Raw genomic sequence first — 20,904 nt, 5'->3', positions numbered from 1 at the left:
CCTTCAAGGATGGCTTCTCTTAAAACCCCATGCCAGCGCTGTACCGGATCCGGAGGGTCTCCAGTTGGAGGGTCCCCGGGGCCAGGCGGGGCGGGGGGGCGAGTTGAATGAAAGCACTTGTGAAGATGCGACCGCGATGATCCAGGTGGAAAACTTTCCAATTGGTCCAACTTATCACACATATGCTGCAGCTGTCGACCCTGGCGCTCCATCTCCTTATAGAAGGCATCAAACTGAGTAAACTGAGTAAACGTAGTCAAATCGGGATATGGGTTTGATGGCACACGTTCCACCCGAGCCTCCTCTGTCCCCCCGCAATCGAGGCACCCCCAGGCCCCGTGGACACGGCATGGCTTTGGAGGGGGTGCATACGGCAAGGCTGTCTCCATAGGCTCGGGCGTATCGGGGGGTAACGGGACCGTAGCAGGATCAATCATGTCGGGGCCGATAGCCACATTGGAGGGTAGTGGGGCCGTAGCAGGGGCAACATCATCCATAGGGTAGGGGTTGGAAGCCAAAGGTATCACCGTGTCCTCACCACCGAAAAACTCTCTGGCTCCAACCGGCAACACAGAAGGCATTCCGGGCGTTGGGCGGCAAAGCTCAGAAAGGGCCGCCTGCACTCCTGCCTCGGCCGCGAGAGTTTCTACTATCTCCTTCGCCTTATTCCATACTGGACTCAGGGAGAAGGCCTCCTTATCGCCCCGAGCCACCGACTTCCAAAGCTCGGAGCCTAGCCGCTCCCAAACAGTTTTATCAAAAATTGTACTTGGTTGAACAGAAAGTCCCCTTCTCCGTCCCCACCGCAGCAGACGGGATAACTTATCAGAGGGGAGCTTCTCTCCCTGCCGCTCCGCGATGCGCATCAAATATTCATGCACCGTCCTTTCTTCCGCTGATGCAGCGGTTCCCATGTTAGCTGCTCACCTCTGGGCTGGGGTGTGCCTCCCTTTTCAGACGCCCTGCGGCTTGCCGCTCGACACTGAGCTCAGGTGCGCCCCTCTTTTCGGACGCCCTGCGGCTCCTAGCCGCTCGACACTGAACTCAGGTGCGCCCTTCTTTTCGGACGCCCTGCGGCCGCCGCTCGACACTGAGCTCAGGTGCGCCCCTCTTTTCGGACGCCCTGCGGCTCCTAGCCGCTCGACACTGAGACTCAGGTGCGCCTCCTTTTCCTCCTTTCAGTTCAGGCCACCAACACTGTCCTCATTCAATCACGTCGGGGTCACCATTTGTTGCATCGCAGAGGAGCAGGGACAGAGTCTGACAACCCATGTGATCATAAGCAGAGAGTTCTTTATTCATTTTCAACATGCTCTTATATCCCATTATGGCCAGCAATCAGACAGTTGCTAATTGGTTAATTAAATATACACAGCCGCAGCTGTAACCCCATCCTAATTAACATCCTACACACCTGTTTGACTTATCATCCTATTTACAGTTAGCTGGCCGATGAGAGCGCGCCCAAGGTCAGCCCTTTATACACAATTTCCAGCATTATCGGCTCGTCCCAGAAGCCTAAACAATCTCAGCATTTCACATTCTATTCCCAACAAAACCCTTCTTGTTACTCTTAACATCTCTTGCTAGTTGCTACTCCAAGTGTGATTTGGCCTTCCTGATTTCACTCCTGCATACCTGAGCAATATTTTTATACTCCTCCCTGGTCATTTGTCTAATCTTCCACTTCTTGTAAGCTTCTTTTTTGTGTTTAAGATCAGCAAGGATTTGACTGTTAAGCCAAGCTGGTCGCCTGCCATATTTACTATTCTTTCTACACATCGGGATGGTTTGTTCCTGCAACCTCAATAAGGATTCTTTAAATTACAGCCAGCTCTCCTGGAGCTGTCAGTTGTCAGATTCATTGTTACCTCGTTATCAGAATTCATTTACGGTTAGTTTTCTAAAGACCTGTCTGTCCATGTATTCATGTTGATGGAGTGGGTTTATAGGACAGCTCTTCTGGGCAAAACTTTTAGTATGAAATCACTATCAAGAAAATGTTTTGGTCCAATCCAAAAGAAGATACTGAAGCAAACTCCTCATGGTTTTGCACAAGTTAAGATTAAACAGTATGGAGTTGGGCTGGGAAAAGGAATACAATTCAAGGGTTTAAAATTCTTTCTGGCAAAGATAAATTAGTTTTAAGCGAATTAAAAACTGCTTTCTTCTACTGAATTTCTGGTAATATTAAAATGCTTGTAACATCCAAGTGATTAATTCCTATTCCCTTTTAAAGCTGCAGACACAAAAAAGTGTAAACTTAAAACATATATTGTAAAAATATTCATAGTTCCAGCCATCTGACTTTTGTACATTGTTAACATTTAAGCCACAAGTTCCTCTTTTTTCTTTTAGTTTGTTAGTTGGTGTATTTATAAGATAAAGCTGACTATGCAGCTTGTCCTAAAGTTACTGTTCAGCTGGTTGGAACTACAGTCTTTGTCTTCACAGTGAAGGCTGCCATACCTCTTAAGTAGGCACAATAATTCATTATTATTAATAACTCAGAGAGATGCGTTGATATTGGATTGAGACTCTCTTTCCAGGAAGTTGCTTAATCTGAAGCCTGTGAATATCCTATAGTTTACTGCATAGATAAACTAGGGCTGGCAAGCGATTGAAAATATAAATTGTGATTAATCACACTGTTAAACAATAATAGAATACCATTTATTTAAATATTTTTGGATGTTTTCTACATTTTCAAATATATTGATTTCAATTACAATACAGAATACGTTTACAGTGCTCACTTTATATTTTGATTAAAAGTATTTGCACTGTAAAAAAACAAAATAAATAGTATTTTTCAACTTACCTGATACAAGTAGTGCAGTCTCTTTATCATGGAAGTTGAACTTACAAATGTAGAATTATGTACAAAAAACACTGCATTAAAAAATAAAACAATATAAAATTTTAGAGCCTGCAAGTCCATTCAGTCCTACTTCTTCTTAGGACAATCACTCAGACAAACAAGTTTGTGTACATTTGCAGGAGATAATGCTGCCTGCTTGTTTACAATGTCACCTGAAAGTGAGAACAGGCATTCTCATGGCACTGTTGTAGCTGGCGTTGCAAGATATTTACGTGCCAAATGCAATAAAGATTAATTTAGATAATTTAGATTAACCCGGATAATTAGAGCAATAATGGGAGAAAATGCACCCCTCCTTATAAGCCAATATTTAAAAAATAATTCACTCCCCACCAACCAATCATGGATTCCTTCCAGTGATCCTCAAGGAATGGTATAATAAAAATACTAACCAACTCTTAAAACCCTTAAAAAATACCAATATGTATGCCTAAAAAAAAACAGGGGGGGACTTAAGGTTCACCTTATATACACCACAAAAATACCAAACCACTGGGGAATAGGGGTTAAACTAGAGGGTCCCTATGGGAATACCACCTGGAGTTCCAGCTACCCACAATTAACATATCAGTGGAATGAGCCTGTTAAGACAGGAACAGTACTAACTGTTATTGTGGGATACTGTCCAATACCCCATAGTGAATTGAACCTGTGGTTCCAGAACATATGCACCAAAACCTGGGCCAAAAACTATGCATTCAAAAAAGGTACCCCAATTAAAATAAAAAAAACGAAGTTGTTTGTAACTTAGGGTAATCCAGTAAAAGTCTTGTTAAATCCACTATTAGTAAAAATAAAAATTAGTATGTATTGGACTCAGTTTAACATGTCTAAATTAGAACCCAAATGTTAACCCTACTCCCTTCCTATTATAATGGCCTAAATAAAAACATATCAACACTCCAATAACCAAGCAAAACAAAATGTGGTAGACACCATATTAAAAAAAGTTGGCTTTAAAGCAAAAATTATAATTACCATAGACCTGAAGATAACTAAAAATAAGTAAAGTTTCTTGTCACAACTGCAAAATAGTCTCATTCACAAGCAGGCAAATAATACTGTTGATTTGGTACAAGTAGGTCTGGTAACCTAAAAGCAATGTAAAATATGTGGTGGTGGCTAAGCACCACCTCCTGGTTGCTGTACAAACAACAAACAAAAATAAAAAATAAAACTGCCTTGGCCATGAAATGTACTAAAATGCAAATTCTTAGTTTAGTATCACTTGAACACAAAATGTTTTGGGTAATATCTGGGAATGTTTGGGTATTAGCGCATATTTTAAAGGTCCTTGTTTAACACGTACAGATATAAATAAATGCAATATATTTCCAGCATGGTAAAGCCCGATGTGTTATTAGGTAAAATTATTGTTAAAATTGCTTGCCATCAGTCTGTAAAAACAAAAATATAAAAAGTGAGCCCGCTCCCAAAATTAACCATGGAATCCTTTTAGCTACCCTGGTTATAGGTCAGTAAACTTAAAAAATATATATATTATTAAATACCCAAGGGTGTACAAAATGGAGCCCTCAAAAATGGGTGTGCTTGTCCCTACCTGTCACCACAGAACCATGCAGCAAAAACACATCACTGGGAACATATGTATAAAATAAACTAAAAAAGGTAACTCAGTTTTTACAACACAACAAAATATAAGGAAGCGTGTCATTCAAATATTACATGCCAATGGAAACATGCTAAAAATTGCTAAGTCTAAAAAAGAACTGACAGCATATCATTGGTACAGTGTTTTTACAGGCTGGTTCCCAACCTCTAAGGGCACATTGTCTATTTTGTTTCATCCATTACTAGTTATGTTAATATTGTCCCGTGTTTGCCTGCTGGAAATGTGTTGTATGAGCTGTTAAACAAAAAAAAAGTTTGTTACATTACAACCACAAGCTCAAATTGTCTCTCAGTGTATTGCTATGAAACAATTGTATAAAATATGACCCACTCAAGAATTGTTCTTGAGGGGTCAAAAGGGAGACATGTAGTAATAAAATTTTATGTTTGTATTAATATAATTTAAAATTAAAAATAAAAAAATAATGTAGCATGTATTTAATGTATTAGTGTATGATTTGATCATATCTTGCCAGCCATCCCTTTTAAATAACAGAAAGGAATGGCCTAATGGGCCATTGGTAAAAATACATCTGCCAGAATCTGTCTGGACTGATTTCAAGGCAGTAACAAACCTTTGAGGGTCACCAATTTTTTGTAGGCTTAGCATTTTAAAATAAGTAAAATAATGCAATAATTGTTTTTCTTTTGCATTGAAATTTGATGTTCCTGTTCAAACTGTTCTGTGTAAATTAATTCTGTTTTATGTGTAAATAAGAAATATGTGTTTAAAAAATAAGTGTAAAAGCCATCGCTGAACCAAATGTACAAGGAAGGAACCAAAGACAGATGCAAGGGCGCCAGGAGGCTGCAACATGCTCCTATTGAAATGTCAAAAAAGGGCAATATTAACAACTCTAAAAATAAAGCAAGCACCTACCAATAAAAACAAAATAGCGGTAATAAAAATATTTAAAAAAAAAAGCACTTGTCGAAAACAAAGCAAAACTCATTGGTCCCAATTAAAAAAAATCACTATATAAACAGGCTGCCTTGCCATGAAACTTTGGGTTCGTCCTGCCAAGACTTCCCCTAAGCATCGTGTCACGACCGACGAAACCCGGCTCCTCCCTACCGATGATCAGCCTAGCTGGCCACTAGGTTGATCCGGACTGGTAACTATAACATTGACTGGTGGAACAGTGTGCATTGTGTGTGTATATGTAACTAAAAAGCATATGCTAACTGCTGTATTCTCAATAAATGTGGCATGTTGCCTTCTTCCCTATAAAAAAAAAATCTCGTGTGCTTTGTATAAGCATAACACTTTCATGTTCCAGCCACCATTCCAGGGGACGTGCTGATGACGGGTTCTGCTCGATAACAATCCAAAACAGAGCAGACCAACACATGTTCATTTTCATTATCTTAAGTCAGATGCTACCAGCAGAAGGTTGATTTTTCTTTTTTGGTGGTACGGGTTCTGTAGTTTCCTCATCGGAGTGTTGCTCTTTGAAGAGTATGCTGTTTGAAAGTATGCTCCACACCTCGTCCCTCTCTTATTTTGGAAGGCACTTCAGATTCTTAAGCCTTGGGTCGAGTGCTGCAGGTATCTTTAGAAATCGCACATTGGTACTGTGACATTGCACTCTATGAAAGTATGCTAATGAGTTTGAATATAATGTAACTGAAATATGCTTCATGCAAAAGGTCTCTTGTAAGGTATCATTACAAAGCTTATAGTCTACTGAATGTAGTCATCCTATTTGTATAAATGTATCACTCTCTTGTATCTGAAACTAGAAATATGAAATATAACTTTGAGGGCCTATTGTAATTATGCAAAGTGTGGGCCATTAATGGTGGTTTGGAATCTTGATGATTCCCATTAACCAGGACAATTGTCTGTAGATGGCTCTGATTTTCTGGTAAGTCTTCCTGTATATGTGTGTGCTGGCAAGTGAGTAATGAAGTCTTACAGTGACATGTGATCATGTCACCTGAACTGGGATCCATCTTTAATATGATGCTTTTCCATTGAGAAGGAGGGGTGGGAACCCAGAGGGACAAAGGACACCCGCCTTATGCAAAAGATATATAAATGGGCGGAAAAGAACAAAGAGGGGCAGCCATCATGAGGAATCCCCTAGCTACCTCCTGAGCTGGAACAAGGGGAAAGGATTGTGCCCAGACTAGGAAGGTGTCCAGTCTGTGAAAAAAGCTTATTGAAACATCTCTGAGGGTGAGATTTTATCTGTATTCAGACTTATTACTGTATTAGACTTAAATTTGCGTGTTTTATTTTTTTACTTGGTAATTCACTTTCTTCTGTCTGTTACTACTTGAAACCACTTAAATCCTACTTTCTGTATTTAATAAAATCACTTTTTACTTATTAACCCAGAGTATGCATTAATACCGGGGGAGGGGGGAAACAGCTGTGCATATCTCTCTATCAGTGTTATAGAGGGTGAACAATTTATGAGTTTACCCTGTATAAGTTTTATACAGGGTAAAATGGATTTATTTGGGGTTTGGACCCCATTGGGAGTTGAGTATCTGAGTGTTAAAGACAGGAACACTTCTGTAAGTCGCTTTCAGTTAACTCTGCAGCTTTGGGGCACGTGGTTCAGACGCTTGGTCTGTGTTGGAGCAGACAGGTGTGTCTGGCTCAGCAAGACAGGATGCTGGAGTCCTGAGCTGGCAGGGAAAGCAGGGGCAGTAGTAGACTTGGCACATCAGTTGGCAGTTCCCAGGGAGGTTTCTGTGATCCAACCCGTCACAGGTACCTTCTTTGCGTTTTGTGTGCTGGGTCATCATCTGAGACTGCTATAACATGAAATATGTGGCAGAATGCAGGTAAAACAGAGCAGGGACATACAATTGTCTCCCACGGAGTTCAGTCACAAATTTAATACATTCTTTTTTTAATAAGTGTCATCAGCATGGAAGCGTGTCCTATGGAATGGTAGCTGACACATGAAGGGGCATACAAATGTTTAGCATATCTGGCACGTAAATACCTTGCAATGCCGGCTACAAAAGTGACATGCAAATGCCTGTTCTCACTTTCAGTGGGCAGCATTATCTCCTGTAAATGTAAACAAACTTGTTTGTCTTAGCGATTGACTGAACAAGAAGTAGGACTGAGTGGAGTTGTAGGCTCGGAAGTTTTTACATTATTTTGTTTTAGAGTGCAGTTATGTAACAAAAAAAATACTTTCATTTGTAAGTTGCACTTTCAGGACAGAGATTGCACTACACTACTTGTCTGAGGTGAATTGAAAAATACTATTTCTTTTATCGTTTTTATGGTGCAAATATTTGTAATATAAAATAATATATACTTTGATTTCAATTACAACACAGAATACAATATATATGAAAATGTAGAAAAACCTCCAAAATATTTAATACATTTCAATTGGTATTCTATTGTTTAACAGCGCAATTAAAACTGCGATTAATTGTGATTAATTTTTTTCCAGTTAATCGCATGAGTTAACTGCGATTAATTGAAAGCCCTAAGATAAACATGTTCACACTCTTGGGGTGAATAGTAAGTGCACTGTTTGTTTAATAAGAACTCCTCCAAACATCCCCACGTGACAACACTCAAAACCAAATACTTCATCTCAGTGATCTTGTTTCTGGAGTTTGAATTTGTCATTCTGCAGTATACTTATCTGAAAAGAATGAAAACAAACACACACACACACAATCTATATAGTGTTTGTTTTTAGAGTGTGAGTAAAAATCTTTGATAATAGAAACAGGCTTTAAATTCAATCTGTGATTGTTAAAAAGGAAGTGAAAAGAACAAGGTTCTTGTTGTTCCTGTTTTGGCTCTTCTGTATAATAAGAAAATTATAGAGAAAAGAAAATAGGAGGGAAGGGAAATGGGTGGAGTCATAAGAGATCAGAAAAAGAGGCATGTTAACTGTCAGATGTTGTATAGGAGTGGGCAAAGTTGCTAAATGTTAGTGAGGACTTAGTTTTCTAGATTCTAGAAGCTTCTGGAATGCAGACAGGGCATCTGATAACATGGTTCTATAAAATGCTGATTAGTTCATCTCGTTTTTAAGTCTTTATTTGTTGAATTCACCGGGTGGTAATTTCTCATTCTAACTGTAGTAAATGTGAAATTTGGTGATCAGTCCTCCCTTTGGGTGATTACCAACATCAGTACACGAATGTATCCAATTTAATTTGTCTCTAGTTTAAGCAATAGAAAACAAGTAGTGAAGTAATTAAAACCAATATTTCTTATGTAAGATGTAAACATTCTATCTTAAGTATCAAGCAAGAAGATTTGTAGTCATCTGAAAAAGTTCAGAAAATATGGATGCCTTTGGATTTTTCAGGGTAAAGTGTGCCATTGAATTAGTCTTAGCCTGTTGAAGAGGAACATCAGAATATTGATGAGTTTGATCATGCAGTAGACACAGTCTGGATGCTATTGTCATATATGAAATTTAGCCACAATTATAATTTAAGTCCCTATTCTTATCCTTCCATTAGCTCTGTAGCAATATCTCCATTTGGAGGAAGTAATAAATTTCTTTCATGCCCCAGAAGTTTCAAAGAGAACTGAAATTCAAAGACATGAATGTATAGTATGAATGAGGAATATATAGCAATGATTGATGTGCTTAGCCCTGGATATACTCATCCAGATAGAGAGAAACTAGAAGAATCAACATTGATGTTTAATGCAAGATGATTGGTTGAAATGACCTGATAATTGCTATTAGAATCCACGTATGGAAAAACATGTTCCTACTTAATGTTGTTGATTCTGTGACTGAAAAGAAAATCACAGAATATTGAATCAAATTTTTTGAATATGCTATTAAAGAATGCACAGAAAAGTATCTTTGCCATTTCTCTGATAATGAAAATAAAATGAGAAAGAATAGAGAACTTATGTGCAGTCATCCTAACATACTTATGTATGGCTGTTTACATGCTACTTAAAATTTTGTTGTGAAAGAAGTAACATATAATGCAATCTCAAAGCACAGTGTATGCCTTTGTATGTTTGAGGAATAAATATGTTTAAGAAGTAAATTACGTTGTTTGTGCTTTTTGTTCCATGAAACCTTTATAGGGTTTTTTCTGGGTCTTTTGCTGCGATTTCTAGAGGGATTAAATTTTTTTTGAGTGAGGAAGGCAGAGAATTTGAGAAAATCACAACTCTGGATTGTGTTTTACCTTAGTTCCACCTCCGACCAGCTTCCAGTGATGATCAGGCTGGGTTAGAACTCGGGGCTAGCCTCTTCTTCCAAGAGTATAGGGTCATTCACATATTGTGTGTGTATGCTTTTATGACTTTAAACCCTAAATCTCTTTCTGATGGGATTCATGCTCTTTCTGAATAGGGCTTATACTGTCCCTATGAAGGTTGTGTGCAGTGTTGTAGTTGTGTTGGTCCCAGGATATTAGACACACAAAGCAAGTGAGGTAATATCTTTTACTGGACCAACTTCTGTTGGTGAGAGACAAGCTTTTGAGCCTACCTAGAGCTCTTCTTCAGGCCTCACTCACCTTATCTTCCTAGGAAGATAAGAACTTTTTCATCCCTAGATCTTAAAAACTTAATCTCAAGTGTCACCTTAGTTATTTTGCCTTTTGAAATGCATCAGTTTACATTAAATTGTGAGTGTTTAAAAAAAAAACCAGTAGCTGGCTGGGGGGACTTCTTCTAACTCCCATATATTGGCTTTAGTCTTCCCCCTAATTAATTACTCCGTTGTGTCAGATCTTCAAAAGAGACTATGGAGGCCACTTTTACATCTGCTACTCCTGTCCTGAAAATAGTTCAGACAGCACCTAAACCTCCATAGCAGAGTCTGCAATGTTGAAGGCTTGAGGAGGCAGGCGGAGAGCAGAATTACTGCTCGTTAGATGGGAACGTTGGGTTTAAAGCTGCCCTCCCTCCTCAGATATTCAGTGGCTGAGGAGGAATATGTTTTGGGAAGAGAGGTGAAGCTGTAGCCCTTGTTCTTTCAGTATCTTTTTAGCTGCTCCCTCCATGTAGCACCATTGCTCACAGCTGCATGAGATCCTTTCCATAACTCCATCTGACCAGCTGATTGGCTGAAAAACTAAGTGGAACTGAGCCCTCCCAACATGCACATTTAGCACTGATTCTGGTAGAGCAGAATTGCAGGGTGAGCTGTAAACCAGTACGTTATTCACAGATGCTCCGCTAATTTAAAGTTCTGCTATTTCATGAGTTTTCATGAGTTGTTTTCATTTCCAAAACTGATTTTAAAAATTTAGAGGTTCTGATTCTGTTTAAAAAAACTTAAGTTTCCAAAAAATATTTTAATTATTTTTTTTAAATATTAAATTAAAAGTTGATTTTAATATTTTTCTCACTTTTCAGTGTTGTTCGTGGTAATCTCCAGGATCTACGGGAACGTAAACAAAGATTTTGATGACCCTAGCTGGAGAAAGTTGCTGAAGCCTCACTTTAGTAAGTGATTATTTGGAAACACGGTTTGCCTTTGTTTCTAAGTTAGTTAATTTCTGGAACAATTCTATCCTGCCAGCTCAGTGGAGATCCATTGACACAATATCTGATTTCATGGTGCACAGCTTTTCAGCCCTGAAGTCTTGAAAAAGTCTTTTCTCCTAAAAGTCCCAACTGAATTATTCAGTCTGAGGTGTCTGTTGGGTTTATAATGGCTTATTTATCTCATAATGGGAGTTACTGTATATGCAGCTACAAAAGCATTTGAAAATGCAGCATGTGTGTCTTTGTTTTACTATAGTCATATTGGCTCACGTGTTACTTTCAATGGTGCTTCACCTGTGCCTGGCCTTGCCTTACATTTTCATTTTCTTTCGATTTTGAGACAGGAATCATTAAAATTAAATGATTAGTGAGCTGCTTGTGTGCAGGACCTGTTGAAATCACAACTTGAGATATTGGGAAGGAGGAAGATTTGTGGCAAACAAGCCAGAGATACCAAGGGAAATTGACATGGCATCCACTTCATAGACTGATAGACTTTAAGGTCAGAAGGGACCATTATGATCATCTAGTCTGACCTCCTGCACAATGCAGGCCACAGAATCTCACCCACCCACTCCTGTAACAAATCCCTAACCTATGTCTGAGTTTACTGAAGTCCTCAAATCGTGGTTTGAAGACCTCAAGCTGCAGAGAATCCTCCAGCAAGTGACCCGTGCCCCATGCTGTAGAGGAAGGCGGAAAACCTCCAGGGCCTCTGCCATCTGCCCTGGAGGAAAATTCCTTCCCGACCCTAAATATGGCGATCAGTTAAACCCTGAGCATGTGGGCAAGACTCACCAGCCAGCACCCAGGAAAGAATTCTCTGTAGTAACTCAGATCCCATCCCATCACAGACCACTGGGCATACTTACCTGCTGATAATCAAAGATCAATTGCCAAATTAATTGCCAAAATTAGGCTATCCCATCATACCATCCCCTCCATAAACTTATCAAGCTTAGTCTTGAAGCCAGATATATCTTTTGCCCCAACTACTCCCCTCGGAAGGCTGTTTCAGAACTTCACTCCTCTAATGGTTAGAAACCTTCATCTAATTTCAAGTCTAAACTTCCTAGTGTCTAGTTTTATATCCATTTGTTCTTGTGTCCACATTGGTACTAAGCTTAAATAATTCCTCTCCCTCTCTAATATTTATCCCTCTGATATATTTATAAAGAGCAATCATATCCCCCCTCAACCTTCTTTTGGTTAGGCTAAACAAGCCAAGCTCTTTCAGTTTCCTTTCATAAGACAGGTTTTCCATTCCTCGGATCATCCTAGTAGCCTTTCTTGTACCTATTCCAGTTTGAATTCATCCTTCTTAAACATGGGAGACCAGAAGTGCACACAGTATTCCAGATGAAGTCTCACCAGTGCCTTGTATAACTGTACTAACACCACCTTATCTTTGCTGGAAATACCTCGCCTGATGCATCCTAAAACCGCATTAGCTTTTTTAACGGCCATATCACATTGGCGGCTCATAGTCATCCTGTGATCAACCAATACTCCAAGGTCCTTCTCCTCCTCCGTTACTTCCAACTGATGTGTCCCCAGTTTATAACCAAAATTCTTGTTATTAATCCCTAAATGCATGACCTTGCTCTTTTCACTATTAAATTTCATCCTATTACTATTACTCCAGTTTACAAAGTCATCCAGATCTTCCTGATTGATATCCTGGTCCTTCTCTGTGTTAGCAATACCTCCCAGCGTTGTGTCATCCGCACACTTTATTAGCACATTCCCAGTTTTTGTGCCAAGGTCAGTAATAAAAAGATTAAATAAGATTGGTCCCAAAACCGATCCCTGAGGAACTCCACTAGTAACCTCCTTCCAGCCTGACAGTTCACCTTTCAGTATGACCCGTTGTAATCTCCCCTTTAACCAGTTCCTTATCCACCTTTCAATTTTCATATTGATCCCCATCTTTTCCAATTTAACTAATAATTCCCATGTGGAACCATATCAAATGCCTTACTGAAATTGAAGTAAATTAGATCCACTGCATTTCCTTTGTCTAAAAAATCTGTTACCTTCTCAGAGAAGGAGATCAAGTTGGTTTGGATCTACCTTTTGTAAAACCATGTTGTATTTTGTCCCAATTACCATTGACCTTAATGTCCTTAACTACTTTCTCCTTCAAAATTTTTTCCAAGACCTTACATACTACAGATGTCAAGCTAACAGACCTATAGTTACTCGGATCACTTTTTTTCCCTTTCTTAAAAATAAGAACTATGTTAGCAACTCTCCAGGTACAACCCCTGAGTTTACTGATTCATTAAAAATTCTTGCTAATGGGCTTGCAATTTCATGTGCTAGTTCCTTTAATATTCTTGGATGAAGATTATCTGGGCCCTCTGATTTCGTCCCATTAAGCTGTTCGAGTTTGGCTTCTTCCTTGGATGTGGTAATATCTACCTCCATATCCTCATTCCCATTTGTCATCCTACCATTATCCCTAAGCTCCTCATTAGCCTCATTAAAGACTGAGGCAAAGTATTTGTTTAGATATTGGGCCATGCCTAGATTATCCTTAACCTCCATTCCATCCTCAGTGTTTAGTGGTCCCACTTCTTCTTTCTTTGTTTCCTTCTTATTTATATGGCTGTAGAACCTTTTACTATTGGTTTTAATTCCCTTTGCAAGGTCCAACTCTACATGGCTTTTGGCCTTTCTCACTTTATCCCTACATGTTCTGACCTCAATAAGGTAGCTTTCCTTGCAAATCCCTCCCATCTTCCACTCCTTGTAGGCTTTCTGCTTTTTCTTAATCACCTCTCTGAGATGCTTGCTCATCCAGCTTGGTCTACAACTCCTGCCTATGATTTTTTTCCCCTTTCTTGGGATGCAGGTTTCTGCAACTTGGACTTGATGTAATTCCAGGCCTCCTCCGCTTCCCTGACTAATTGCCTTAATTCTTTAGAGTTAGCCCTTTTGAAATAAAAAACCCTTAGTCCCAGATCTATTTTTGTTTATCCTTTGATCTAGTTTGAACTGAATTAGCTCATGATCACTCGAACCAAGGTTGTCCCCGACAACTATTTCTTCTATGAGGTCCTCAGTACTCACCAAAACCAAATCTAAAATGGCATCCCCTCATGTTGGTTCTTCAACTACTTGGTGAAGAAATCCATCAGCTATCACATCCAGAAAAAATTGAGCCCTATTATTATTACTAGCACTCGTCCTCCAGTCTATATCTGGGAAGTTAGTCTCCCACCATCACACAATTCCCATTAGTGTTTACTTCATAAAAAACATTAAAGAGGTCTCTATCCATATCCAGATCAGATCCCGGCGGTCTGTAGCACACCGCAAGCACTATCTCAGGGGAGGCTGTAGTAGTTTTCTTTCCCAATGTGATTTTTGCCCAGACATACTCTGTCTTTATCCATTCCATCACTTCTTATTTCTTTACAGTTCCTTTGCCTTTATTTCTGTCTTTCCTAAACAGCACATAGCCTTCAATACCTGTACTCCAGTCATGACTACTATTTCACCATGTTTCTGTTATCCCTATAATATCTGGTTTCACTTTCTGTATCAGTAGCTCTAGTTCCTCCATTTTGTTACCTAGGCTCCTCGCATTAGTGTACAAACATCTTAATTTTTGCCATTTGGCTTCACTGACATTCTTTACCCGCTTAGGCACAGACATTCTACCACCAGTATCACCTATTAGACTGGTATCTACACTACCCTTCCTCCTTATGTCCATTCTCATACCCACGGCTGTATCCTTTCTTACTTGGTTTTCTTCCCTCTCAATGTTAAATTCCAGCGTGGAGATTACCTGGACATCTCCCAACCATCTTCCCCAAATTCCTAGTTTAAAGCTCTCTTAATCAGTTGTGCCAGCCTCCATCCTAGAAATCTATTTCCCTCCTTACTCAGGTGAAGTCCATCCCGAGAGAACAGTCCTCTGTCCATGAATGCTTCCCAGTGGCCGTACATCCCAAAGCCCTCTTTATAGCACCATTGCCTTAGCCATCTGTTAATTGCCATAATCTTGTCACACCTTTGTTGCCCTTCTCTAGGAGCAGGCAGAATCCCACTGAAGGTCACCTGAGCCTCGATTTCCTTAAGCGTCTTCCCCAGCCTGGCATAGTCTCCCTTGATACGTTCCAGCGAGAATCTAGCTGTATCATTTGTTCCCACATGAAGGACAATCAGCAGATTCTTTCCTGATCCCCTTAGGATCCTTTTCAGCCTCAGGTCCACATCCCGTATCTTAGCACCCGGCAGACAGCACACCCTTCTGTTCTCCGGATCAGCTCTAGTTACAGGCCTGTCTATTCTTTTCAGTAAGGAGTCCCCAATCACATAGACCTGCTTTTTCCTGGTGACAGTGTGATTCTCCGGTCTATCCCCTGTTCCCTCTGGCTGCAAGTCCTCTCGATTTCTATTGTCCCTTGCAATCCTCCGCAACCCATCCCATATCCTCCTGGGGCTCATATTTGGTGTAGTCTCCATTGACTCTTCCCCTCTTCCTATAGGACTAGCAGCTCTTCTCTTCTTCCTTGCCCTCTCACCTTCAGCGAACACCTGCTGTGCCCCTTCTTCATTTTCCAACTCCGCAAACCTGTTCCTGAGCTCTATTTCTCCTTCACTGGCCCATCTTTTCCTCTGCCTGGTTCTTAGTCACATGCTTCCACCGTCCACTTTCCTCATCCAACAGTCTCCCCTCAGAATTCTTTGGTCCTGCTTCCATCTGCAAGTCTGAGTTTATCCCTTCAGCCTCCTCATATCTTTGCTCCGTCATCTGCTCAGACCCCCTTCTAAACTCTACTAGAGTTTCCACCTGCATCTCCAGTCCTCGGATCTTTTCTTCCATCAGCTCTATCAGTCGGCACTTCATGCAGATGAAACTCTTTTCAGGTACCCCCTCCAGGATCATGTACATGCCACAGCTTCCACATCCAGTCATCCTCATTGTGTCTTTCACTGGTGCCTCTGTATCGGTCATAAACTTCCCACCTAAAACCTGTTAATCCAGGAAACACAAACCAAAGCAGACCACCACCACCACCACCTACAGCAACACAAACCCCCAACAGGCACTAGACCACTGGCAGAACACCACCCCCTCCCTTCACTAGCCTGTCAGTTCCTTTGCCTAGGTTTCTTTGTCTCCCCCGCAAACTCCCACTGAAACTCCCCTGTTTACAGCTCTGTTTGCTGGCTCCTGTGCCGCTGCAGCTGTCTGCACCCAACTATGGACTTTAACCTTTTACACCTTCTGTGTACTTACATTGATTGTAAAATAGAAGAAAGCTCTAAGGAAGCCTGATTTCCTCCCCCACCCCCACTTCGTATCTATCTGTTTTAGGCCGCTATTCCTGCTGAAAGATATGCATGACTATCCTAATTTCATTTTAAAAGCCATTTTGAATACTGATGCGGGGTTTGGGGAAGGGAATGATTCAGCTGGATTGCTAATAAGCACTAAGCATGTTCATTGTTAGGTTATAATTCACTTCTGAGGGTGTTTATGGGGCTTGTTTACACTCAGTATTTGACATCTTGTCATGTTGTCCTTAATTATTGTCATTTTATTTAACTGAATTGATGTAAATTGCATTTTAAATTATTGGATATATACAAAGGGATTTGAGAGAAGAGCTTGTGTATCAAACCTCCTTTCCACACGGTTACTTAGCTTTGACTAGTCTTTCTTTCCTCTTCTTCTTTCCAATAACCTAAACTCTCTTAAATATACTATAGTTAGATTCCACATATTTGCACTGGACTAGTCAAAACAGCTGTTTTTATTTTTTAATAATGTATTTAAAATATTTGTACTTATGTCTCTTTACATGTATTTTTCTTCTTTATGGATTATTGTTCTTTGGAGATAGAGTCCCTTTGTTGCAAAATATTGAACTCCCCTCCACCCCCATTTATTGTCAATGTCATATGTGAACTGGTCTGTGCTCTGTTTCACAGCCTGTATGAATGTAGTGAACCTGCGGTATCTGCTTAGTTGGGAAATGTATTTTAAAACAATTTCAAATTTTTGCTAATACTAAAATGGCATGTAATGAGTGTTTGGGGGGGAATCTAATCTTTTGAGGAAATGTACAACATTTTCCCTAAAATAAACACTACAGTATTTTACTTTTTAAAAATGTTAGAGCTCAGCAAAAGCTAGCATTTCTGTCCTGTGGAAAATTCAAGTACTTTGAAATAGTTTTGTACTGAATGGGGATGAAAGGCTGAAATATCAGAACTTCCTCTTCGAGTAGCATCCCTGTGAATTCTGTATTTCAGGTGTGCATGCACCTCTAGAGACCTTCATTGGAGATTTTCCATTAGCAGTATCCATTCAGCCTGCGCATGTGCTCTATACAACTTCGTGCCGCATACCGAGGATGTATAGAGCTGCCTGGGTGAACTGCCCTTAGGTTCTTCTTTCTCCTTGGCCTGCGACAGAGCTGTAGCGCGTCCAGTGTGCACGCCTCAGCATGTTACAAATGCTACCTCTCTTGTCGGGAGGCTATCCTGGTCAGTGACGGCCACTAAGTATATCCATTGCTTGGGAGAGTCCCGTGTCTACCAAAAGTGTAACTTCTGCCTAGCTCTTAAAACTAGAGCACGGAAGAATCAAGAGATTAAATTGAGATTTCTGATGATGGAGTGTTCCCTTTGACCTGCTTCTGAGTCAGGTCAGAAGACCTCCACCTCCTGTACCTCTGTCTCTGGACTGACCCAGTGCCCCTTTGACCTTGGCCAAGGTGTCCCCTAAGAGGAGGAGACTTTGGAGGACTCAAGGAAAACTCCAAAGAAGAGGAGCTCGGTTTCCATAAGGGGCTGGCTCCCAGAAGGGGCTGGCTCCCAGAAGACGCTGGTTTCTCGCTAAGTCTGTGGCGTTAGAGGCTTTGACCTCTCAACTCAGTACCATGGAGGTGAAGAATTTTTCCTCCAGAGTTGTGAGAGCCAGGAGATCCTGGAGCACTAAGAGAAGTGCAGCTCCAGCAAGCCAAGCCTCTCCTTTCCCCCCAGACCATAATAAATAATATATGGAGATATACCTATCTCATAGAACTGGAAGGGACCTTGAAAGGTCATCAAGTCTAGTCCCCTGCCTTCATGAGCAGGACTAAGCACTGTCCTTGACAGGTGTTCTTTTTGTGTGCGTGTGTGTGCGCATGCACCCCAGATCCCTAAATGGCCCCCTCACGGATTGAACTTACAACTCTGGGTTTAACAGGCCAGTGCTCAAACCACTGGGCTATCCCTCACCCACACCATCTGTAAAGGACAGGGAGGCCCAGGACATACACTCCTCTAGAATGGCCCTGTCTCCATCAGTCTTATCAGTACCTGCAAAATTGAATCGTCAGACACCTTTGGCCCTGGCACCTACATGCTCCATATCAGTGGTACCATCCACCTCAACCGCTGCATCATTGACCTGGTGAACCTTGGGACAGAAACAATGATGGAGATCCAGGAGTACCCCAAATCACAGCTGGATGATCAGCCTGAACCACAGGCAGAAACCTAACCTGTGGAGGAGAAACCATCCTGGGGGAACCATCTTGACAAACAATAGCAAGCATATCTTCCCATTTTGCCCAATACCTTTTTGAACAGGATCCTTCTGTATGTTGGGGGTATGCCTCAGGGTAACATTCTCCAAAGTAAGTCAGCCTACAGAAGTGCACATGCAATTACTAGCTAGCCATTGTTGCACCCACTTTAACTAGCCCACAGCTACCTGAAATTTATCATCCTATTCCCAACTTGGCAGAACAAACACCTTCCACCCGCTCCCATTATATGACAGGCCCAGGGGATCCTACGCAAAGGGGAAAAACTAAGTAAACATCTTACCATCTCCAAGCCCACAAAGACTGGAAATAGCCGATGGAAATGGAATTCCAAAACTGATGGAAAAGTAACATTTTATCAATGTTGGCATGGAGACTACAACTTGGACATTAACTTGTTCTTTTCCCACAATAGTATTGGCATGAGAGAGAGGGAAGGGCAGGGAAATGGCTAGCACATCACAGACACCACTGTTGTGGATGATAGAGAGGCAAACAACACTCCTGGAGCACAGGGCCTTTGAAGCCTTCCAGCTTTGAGCAACTTTGAATTTTGACTAGTTTTTGGTTTTGTTTTGCATTTTTTACTGTTCACAAGCTTATCACATTTGACTTGGTGTATTCATTGCTACTGAAGCACTGAAAATGTGTTTACATTCATGGTTCTGAATCTTGCACCATTCCCTGAAATATGCATCATCACAGTCATAACAGCCACACATGCACAAAAAGGCTCCTGTTTACAAGCATTATATGACATTCACATATCATGCACTAAAAACTCCAACAAGAAATGTGATATAACATACACACCAAGTCTGATTAACTCCTTTTACAAGGAAGTACACAAGAAAATGTGCACAGTCAGTAATGCTGATAGATGTCCTCTACAAAAGCATGTACGCTTTTTACAGGTGTCACCTATACTTGAACTATGAGTGTAATTCGGCTCTTACTCTGTGCCCTTGAGTAGTTGCATCATTTCATAGAGGCCTCCAATCAGGCCATTCAAAATCTGCCCACCATCATCCATTTGCAATGTTTTCTCCCTTGCCTTCACAATAGTTGCCCAAAACACAGCAAACAGCTGTCCTAAGGAAGATGTTTCTTATCAGGATGTTCCATCTAGATTTCAATTTTCCAAATGCATGTTCCAGTCATTCTGCAACTACTCAGAGGCTAGTTACAGTTCAGTTTCATAAGCCTAAGGCATTAGAGGCTAAACTTAGTCTCCCGGAATAGGTGATGGAATGGCAATGCCACCAATGTTCAGTGATACTATAGCAGCAAAATTGACATTTGTCATTGGAGATTTGTCACAGTCCAGATTTTCCAAAGAACCTGGTATCATGAACCTTTCCAGCCCACCCCATGTAAATATTGGTGAACCTTCTGTGGTGATCAGCCGGGCCTTGCCAAACTGTAGAAAAATACCCCTTTCTATTGTTGAACTCCATGGCTTCATATGTGGTGGTGGGGGAGTATCTGAATATGCAGATGGGTCCCATTCCTGGACCCAGTACAAGTCAGGGCCCCCAAATGTGGAAACTAGTTAGATCTGCTTGTGTACTGCTCAGTCTTATGACCTGAAGGGAAAGAATCTTCTTGATAGCAGCACACATCTCTACGATAACAGCCTTGACTGTTTTGAGGTAAAATCCTTTGAAATGTTGAAACATTTTGTTTTGGAACAATTTGACATTAAACTGTGTTCACGTCTTGTAATTTATGCCCCCTTTCTTCCCTGTGGGCCAGGGTCCCTGGCCAGACTACCTCACCTTGTGATGCACAACAGTCACGGAACTCCCATGAAGCACCGTGTGGGTGCAGCCAGAATGGAGACTGCGGTGCATCATGAGATGTAGTCTAGCCAGGGAACCTGGCCCATTGTGGGAGGCAGGCAGAAAGGGGCACAAGGCACTGCAGCAGCTCAAGCAGACACAGATTAATGTTGAATTGACCCAAAACCATGGGTGGCGAGTCCTATGGGCCCCTGGTGCCTGGGCACCAGGAATATTCCTGACCCAGGGCCCAGCTCCAGCAATGTCGGAGGCCGGGTCTCTCCCTTGGCCCCGCCTTCCCCACCACAGGTCCCCGGGTAGGGTGACCAGATGTCCTGATTTTATAGGGACAGTCCTGATTTTTGGAGCTTTTTTTTACATTGGCATCTATTACCCCCCAATCTCTGTCCTGATTTTTTTCATACTTGCTATCTGGTCACCCTACCCCCGGGCCATTTAAAACAGCCTGGGGCCCCCACTCACCACCGGCAGCACAGCAATGCTGAGTGGCTTCCTGCCTGCTTGCTCCATTTGGCTGCCGGCCCCTCCCTGCAGCCCCTGGGCGGGGTGGGTCTGTCCCGCCCCATG

The 20,904-nt window shown here is 41.3% G+C and overlaps 1 protein-coding gene across 5 annotated transcripts in view; it reads left to right on the top strand.

Annotated features, from left to right (window-relative positions):
* Window positions 1–20,904, top strand: part of WASF3 (WASP family member 3) — a 146,836-nt gene that overhangs the window by 55,715 nt on the left and 70,217 nt on the right. For all 5 annotated transcript variants that reach the window (XM_045017215.1, XM_045017183.1, XM_045017190.1 and 2 more), the window contains one exon: window positions 10,845–10,934. The gene's annotated coding sequence lies outside the window, so the exon portion shown is untranslated. The remainder of the gene's footprint in view (window positions 1–10,844; window positions 10,935–20,904) is intronic.

The sequence above is a fragment of the Mauremys mutica genome, chromosome 1, assembly GCF_020497125.1.
Source record: "Mauremys mutica isolate MM-2020 ecotype Southern chromosome 1, ASM2049712v1, whole genome shotgun sequence".
Classification (NCBI taxonomy): Eukaryota; Metazoa; Chordata; order Testudines; family Geoemydidae; genus Mauremys; species Mauremys mutica.
Note: the sequence above shows the minus strand (reverse complement) of the source record. Positions and strands in the feature narration are given on the sequence as shown.